This window comes from Phyllobates terribilis, unplaced genomic scaffold, assembly GCF_046119375.1.
Source record: "Phyllobates terribilis strain yellow unplaced genomic scaffold, ASM4611937v1 Scaffold_2__4_contigs__length_985480577, whole genome shotgun sequence".
Lineage (NCBI taxonomy): Eukaryota > Metazoa > Chordata > Amphibia > Anura > Dendrobatidae > Phyllobates > Phyllobates terribilis.
The window spans coordinates 952687586-952695803 of record NW_027362762.1 but is presented as its reverse complement, the minus strand read 5'-3'; positions in this window follow the sequence as shown (position 1 = coordinate 952695803).

Here is an 8218-nt window from a genome sequence, read left to right as displayed (position 1 = left end):
AGGATTAGTCCCCACAGCCTCGGACTCCGGTGATAATTCTTCAATCAGGGCGAGCTCTACAGCTGCCAGCCCCTGATTCCTTTTAGCACGACTTCCCCAGAGCTCCTGATCTCTCTTTCCTATAGCTGCTTCTCCTCTTCTTAACTCTACTCTTCTCAAACTCTCTAACCCTGCCTCAGCCCTAGTTTTATATAGGGGAAGTTCTTCCCCTCCCAGGACTGGGCAGGAGGTGTGGCATGCATAGGATTCCTGACCAAGAGACCTCCCACCTGCTCTCAGACATAATATTGCTATTACTGTGGAAACCAGACCCCTGGGGTGCCACATTCCCCCCTAGTGAAATTTAGTACTCCGGGACTAAACATATTTTTGTAACATAACAAATTACAAACAGAAACAACGCAATAAAGAAAAACATTAGGATGGTCACGGCGTGTCCGCAACCGGGTGCAGTTTTTGAGAAAACAAGGGTGTCCATTTCACCAAAACAGGGAGACGTAACCAGGTAGGGGTCTGTCCTGCCCCGAGTCTTTAACAGTCTTTAGTCCGTTCCTGGGTTACGCTCCAACTATATACACAAAGGATTCCCGGTAAATCCACCAAAGACTCCTACAAATAACTAGAAACACAAAATTATACACAAGCAACAATAAACAGGTAAACATTAATAAAATAGCTTGTACATTTAGATCCTCCACTGTATGGGCAACTGGCCTCTAGTGACCCTAGTGGACCTACGGAGCTGGCTGACTGGTCCTGAGCTACAGGGTGTAGGAGCTGTCAAGGGTAAACTGGGCAGCCGTCTACGGACTCTTTGGCTCACTAGGGGTATGGCAGGCTCACTATAAGCAGAGGGTTGATTCTCCTGGTCTGCTTGTGTGGGGTCTTCTGCCTCCTGGACCGGCTGTTCTTCCAGCTCTACCTGTGTCTCCGTAGGCACTTGGGATGCTGGTTGGAGGAACGTGAGGACGGGTACCACAACAGCACCATTGACTTGAGTCCAAGACCGAGGGAAGTCTCCGAGCACAGTACTAATCATATCTTCCCTTTCCTCTACGGGTCGAGGGTCTTCTTGTTCCTCTTCAGGGTTCCGTAGCTGTTCGGGACACTTCTTCAGGTGATCCCGGGATACAATGGCTGTGGTTTCCCCTCCGTCTTTACTGATTGTACAGATCTTTGGGTTGTCGTGGCTTGAGGGCAGTACGGTGTACGGGTCCTTCTCCCACTGGTCGTCCAACTTGTGGAGCCGTCTTTTCCTCTTCAAGACCTGCTCTCCGGGCACCAGGGGAACAGCGGGAGCATACTGGTTGTAAGTTTTCTCTTGTCTTTCCCTAGCTTGACAGAGACTTCGCTCCACGCTCTCCTGTACTTTCCGGTACTGCTGCTGCCTCTCTGTGTCCCAGTCTGCTTCTGGTTAAGTGTCCTCGGGTGTCAGGACTCCCATCTCCAGATCAACAGGAAGCTTACCAGGTCTTGCCCTCATTAGGTAAGCCGGGGTACAGTTGGTGGAACCTACAGGGATGTGGTTGTATAGGTCCACCAGGTCGGGCAGCTTTTCAGGCCACAGACTACGTTCTTCCAGGGGCAATGTTTTCAGAAGATCTATCACCACCTGGTTCATTTTCTCACAAAGTCCATTAGTTTGCGGGTGATAGGGTGTTGTTCTTATCTTCCGGCAGCCATACAGGGTGCAGAACTCCTGGAAGACTTCCGCTTCAAAGGCAGGCCCCTGGTCTGTCAGCACCTGCTCCGGGTATCCGTGCGGACGGCAGAAGTGCTGCTGGAAGGCTCTAGCTGCTGTTTGAGCCGTTAAGTCCTTGACGGGGACGACAACCAAGAACCGGGAGTAGTGATCCACGATGGTTAACGCGTAGACGGCTATACCCAACGATCTTCTAGCTGAAAGAGACTCTTCGCTTTTCCCAGAAGGCACCTGGAATATGCAAATTGTCCTCTTCAAGCTTCAGTCCCTGGTTTGGCGATGCTGTCCAAGCAGCTGGTCCCGGCTGTACCCAACGATCTTCTAGCTGAAGGAGACTCTTCGCTTTTCCCAGAAGGCACCTGGAATATGCAAATTGTCCTCTTCAAGCTTCAATCCCTGGTTGGTGGTTAACAGAGAGCAGGGGACTCCAAATTCGCGATTGTGTCATCTCGATGACTGCCATGGCAATCTGAGGCCAAATTATAGCCTTGGTGTCTGCCAGCTTTGGTTGCCTATTAGGATGTTTGCAAATTTTTTAAGGAAACATATAATATATAAAATATTTCATTTTTAATTCCATTCATTACACTTTGCGTTAATTCCTGTGAAGCACCTGAAGGGTTAACAATCTTCCTGACAACAGTTTTGAATATTCTGAGAGGTTCTGTTTTTAAAATGGTATAAAAAAAATTTTGGGGGGAGGGGTTGTCTGATACATAGCCCCCTTAAAGTCACTTCAAATCTGAACATGTCTCTACAAAATATAAGTTTTGTAAATGAAAAATTACTGCTAAACATTTAGACCTTTCTGACATCCTAACAAAATAAAAGGACATTTGAAAAATGATGCCGAAGTAAAGACGGCATATGGGAAATGCTTTTTATTAACTAGTTTTGCGTAGTGTAACTATCTGCTATAAGGATATTCAAAGTTTGAAAATTGCCAATTCTTTCAGAATTTTCATTAAAGACTAAGAGATCTACTCCTTCATTTTAGAACCCTACACTCTGAAGAATATTTTGGCCCCTCAAGCAGACTGAAAAAAAATACAAAAATACAAAAAAACTGCAAACTTTTGGCATCTAGCAGTCACGTTTTGGGGGTAGGACATTGAACACCCAAATGGACTTATTCCCAGGATGGCAAAGCTTAAAACATGGTGCCAGGCCCGTCTCAAGGTCATACTGCAGCTCCAGCTTCAATCCCTGGTTTGGCGATGCTGTCCAAGCAGCTGGTCCCGGCTGTACCCAACGATCTTCTAGCTGAAGGAGACTCTTTGCTTTTCCGAGAAGGCACCTGGAATATGCAAATTGTCCTCTTCAAGCTTCAGTCCCTGGTTTGGTGATGCTGTCCAAGCAGCTGGTCCCGGCTGTACCCAACGATCTTCTAGCTGAAGGAGACTCTTTGCTTTTCCCAGAAGGCACCTGGAATATGCAAATTGTCCTCTTCAAGCTTCAGTCCCTGGTTTGGTGATGCTGTCCAAGCAGCTGGTCCCGGCTGTACCCAACAATCTTCTAGCTGAAGGAGACTCTTCCCTTTTCCCAGAAGGCACCTGGAATATGCAAATTGTCCTCTTCAAGCTTTAATCCCTGGTTTGGCGATGCTGTCCAAGCAGCTGGTCCCGGCTGTACCCAACGATCTTCTAGCTGAAGGAGACTCTTCGCTTTTCCCAGAAGGCACCTGGAATATGCAAATTGTCCTCTTCAAGCTTCAGTCCCTGGTTTGGCGATGCTGTCCAAGCAGCTGGTCCCAGCTGTACCCAACGATCTTCTAGCTGAAGGAGACTCTTCGCTTTTCCCAGAAGGCACCTGGAATATGCAAATTGTCCTCTTCAAGCTTCAGTCCCTGGTTTGGCGATGCTGTCCAAACCGCTGGTCCCGGCTATACCCAACGATCTTCTAGCTGAAGGAGACTCTTCGCTTTTCCCAGAAGGCACCTGGAATATGCAAATTGTCCTCTTCAAGCTTCAATCCCTGGTTTGGCGATGCTGTCCAAGCAGCTGGTCCCGGCTGTACCCAACGATCTTCTAGCTGAAGGAGACTCTTCGCTTTTCCCAGAAGGCACCTGGAATATGCAAATTGTCCTCTTCAAGCTTCAATCCCTGGTTGGTGGTTAACAGAGAGCAGGGGACTCCAAATTCGCGATTGTGTCATCTCGATGACTGCCATGGCAATCTGAGGCCAAATTATAGCCTTGGTGTCTGCCAGCTTTGGTTGCCTATTAGGATGTTTGCAAATTTTTTTAAGGAAACATATAATATATAAAATATTTAATTTTTAATTCCATTCATTACACTTTGCGTTAATTCCTGTGAAGCACCTGAAGGGTTAACAATCTTCCTGACAACAGTTTTGAATATTCTGAGAGGTTCTGTTTTTAAAATGGTATAAAAAAAATTTTGGGGGGAGGGGTTGTCTGATACATAGCCCCCTCTTAAAGTCACTTCAAATCTGAACATGTCTCTACAAAATATAAGTTTTGTAAATTAAAAATTACTGCTAAACATTTAGACCTTTCTGACATCCTAACAAAATAAAAGGACATTTGAAAAATGATGCCGAAGTAAAGACGGCATATGGGAAATGCTTTTTATTAACTAGTTTTGCGTAGTGTAACTATCTGCTATAAGGATATTCAAAGTTTGAAAATTGCCAATTCTTTCAGAATTTTCATTAAAGACTAAGAGATCTACTCCTTCATTTTAGAACCCTACACTCTGAAGAATATTTTGGCCCCTCAAGCAGACTGAAAAAAAATACAAAAATACAAAAAAACTGCAAACTTTTGGCATCTAGCAGTCACGTTTTGGGGGTAGGACATTGAACACCCAAATGGACTTATTCCCAGGATGGCAAAGCTTAAGACATGGTGCCAGGCCCGTCTCAAGGTCATACTGCAGCTCCACCTCAATCTCTTCAGTAATGCGAGGCTGTAATACCTGACACAACCTGTGGACAGGTGTGGCGCTGTAAATATCTACACTGTCCCAACGTGAATTAATGGCAGCACATCGACTCATGGGGAATCCAAGACTGTTTCAAATATTTTTCTGGCAAAAACTGGGTGACCACTAATATGGCCACCATTACAGCTGATTCAATGGTTGCCAGCGACAGAAAAACAGCTCAATCATGTTGTGATCCACCAAATAACTACGCAAAGTTGCCTTCAATGCTCTGGGTGCCAACAATTGAAGTTGCAAATGGTGACTATAGTGGTTGTCATCCAGTTATCCCATACAGTAATTATTTCCTGAGGTTAAATGTTATCCCTAGATACCCCTATGAGGCGCAGGAAGAAGGAACATCAGGAGGGAAAGTCTTTTGGAGCAGATATGATTTTTATGGAACTTCCTTTTAAGAAGGTGCCATAATCTTTGTCCAGGAAATCCAGACCGGCTTCTGGATCAGTTTAGTCTTCCACCACAACATTGGCTGCACAATACAAAGATATCGAGCATATCCTTTATGCATGTTCTGGTGGCATTGAAGATTTCCGCCTAGAAGGCAAAAAAAAGTGGCCATATATGAATACATCTGAAGCTGGAGGAGAAGACAAGTGTTGGTGAGTTCTTGCTTCTTTATGATTGGTGTCAACCAATATGGCCGCACTTCCTGTTGATAACTTTTACAACAAAAATTACAACTTTTTAAAGTAGAACAATAGAACAACCAATCAGTGGTCAGCGTTCATTTTACCTCAGAAACCAACCAGAGCTCAGCGTTCATTTTACCTCAGAAACCAATTAGAGCTCAGCTTTCATTTTACTTCAGAAACCAACCAGAGCTCAGCTTTCATTTTACCTCAGAAACCAATTAGAGCTCAGCTTTAACCTCTTTACCCCTCAGGGTGGTTTGCACATTTATGACCGGGCCAATTTTTACAATTCTGACCACTGTCACTTTATGAGGTAATTACTCTGAGATGGTTTTTTCGTGACATATTGTACTTCATGATTGTGGTAAAATTTCTTCGATATCACTTGCGTTTATTTGTGAAAAAAATTGGACATTTGGCGAAAATTTCGCCATTTTCAAAATTTGAATTTTTATGCCCTTAAATCAGAGCGATATGTCACACAAAATAGTTAATAAATAACATTTCCCACATGTCTACTTTACATCAGCATAATTTTGAAACCAAAATGTTTTTTTGTTAGGAAGCTATAAGGGTTAAAAGTTGACCAGCGATTTCTAATTTTTCCAACGATGTAAATACTTGTATGCCAAAAATGACAAAAGTATTCTTGGGGTGATACCTTTATTGGCTAACCAGAAAATATATATATATATATATATATATGCAAGCTTTCAGAGCACAGAGGCTCCTTCGTCAAGCAAGATAATCTCGTCAATTTCCATGAAAGACAGTAGGGAAATGTCTCCCCTGTGTGCTATATTCATGTGCCTCGCCAGCGGGGTGTCTTTTTTATTAGCAATGTCCCTCAAATGTTCACCGATTCGTCTTCAAAGCTACTTTTGACCAGGGCTGTGGAGTCGAAATGGAATCAATAAAAACGTCAGCCGGGCGTGCAAAAAATAAGCCCTCATCCAGCCCCGGATCCCGAAAAATGGAGACGCTACAGGTCTCGGAAAATGGCGCCATTTTTTTAAACTTTTTTTTTTAGCAAACTTTGGATTTTTTTCACCACTTAAATAAAAAAGAACCTATATATGTTTGGTATCTACAAACTCGTAATGACCTGGAGAATAATGATGGCAGGTCAGTTTTAGCATTCAGTGAACGTGGTAAAAAAAAAACAAAAAAAAAAAACAAACAACTGTGGTATTGCACTTTTTTTGCAATTTCACCGCACTTGGAATTTTTTTTCCTGTTTTCCCGTACAAGATATGGTAAAACCAGTAGTGTTGTTCAAAAGTACAACTTGTCCCGCAAAAAATAAGCCCTCACACGACCATATTGACCAAAAAATAAAAACACTATGGCTCTGGGAATAAGGGGAGCAAAAAACGAAAATGGAAAATCCCAAGGTCCTTAAGGGGTTAATATCTTCTTTGTGGAATGTGTTCTTCTGGATGAAATGCCATCTAAGTGTGGATTCTACTGGATATGAGTAAGGCCTTAGGGTATGTGCCCAAGATGCAGATTTGAAGCCGAAATTTCCTGAATGATTTTTGGAGCTAAATAAAGTTGGTGGGACATTGCTTAAGACCTTGGATTACCATAAGAACTGGGGTGAGTATAATGAAGTGTTTACACTGTGTCCCTGTGTTTTTTTTACTTTGTTTGGTCATGAAAAGGTCTGATTGACACCTTGACATCACCAAACAAATGAACTGGGTGTCAGCTAGTCCCATTCACCCAATCTTCATTAGCATTTCTATTCACGTAATTTATGGGACTGCAGTGAGCTGTTTTTTTTTAGCCTGGGAATGTGCCACTAGGCAAACATTTCCCTGGCCATTAAATAACAACTCACAGCTGGTTCGTTAGCCACTACATCCCCCAATCAGCACTCAGCAGCCCTTTGGACACAACGTATTTATGATGCGTCCAAAACGCAGTGTTCTAATGCCGCACTTTTGTAGTCGGTAAATGTGAATCCACCGCATATAATGACATTTCAATCGGTCAAAATCTGCAGCGGAGACTAGCGTCTCTGCTACAGAAATTGCTGCGGATGAGTTTGGGTACGTGGCCACGGTCAGGAGACGCTGCAGGTTTGACGCTGCATGTTTATACATCATCAAACCCTTAGCGTTCAGATGTTACAGCATAGTGGACGGGATCTCTAGAAATCCCATGTCCACTATGCGTGCATCTGAGGCTGCAAATCACCCGCGGACACTGACATGCGGTGCGGTTTTCAGGACCGCTGCATGTCTAATTCTCTTGTGGAGTCGCTAGTCTCCACAACAGAAATTTGACCACTAGAAAGTATTGAATGCTGAAAATCCGCATGGTTCAGTGAACACATGTGGATTTATCTCCGTTCAATAGAATGCAACGTTTTGGATGCAGCAAAAATTTGCGTCCAAAGCGGTGCTACGTCTGAATTATGGGCACAGCGCCTAAAATTAAAATAAAATTGGCGTGGGCTCCCGCATCATTTTGATAACCAGCAGAGGGAAAGCCGACCGCTTGGGGATGATATTATTAGCCGTGGAAGGGGCCATTAGCCAACAATGTTCCATGGCTATTAATATGAGCCTACAGCTGTTTGTTTAGCCTTTACTGGCTAGATTACAGGGGGCCCCAGAAAAAAATTGACGTGGGGTTCCCCTATAAAATCGAGCCAGCAAAGGCCAAACTACACAGCTGCGGGCTGATATTAATAGCCATGGAAGGGGCCATGAATACTAGCCCCCTCCGCGGCTATTAATATCACCCCTCAGCAGTCCCAGAAATGGCGCATCCATAAGATGCGCCAAATCTGGCGCTTAGCCTCCGCTCTTCCATGCTGCCTTGTAGCGGTGGCAGTGGGGTAATGGGGTTGGGGTTCACGTCAGCCTTGTATTGGCGGCTGATGTGAAGCCCAGGTTAGTAATGGAGGG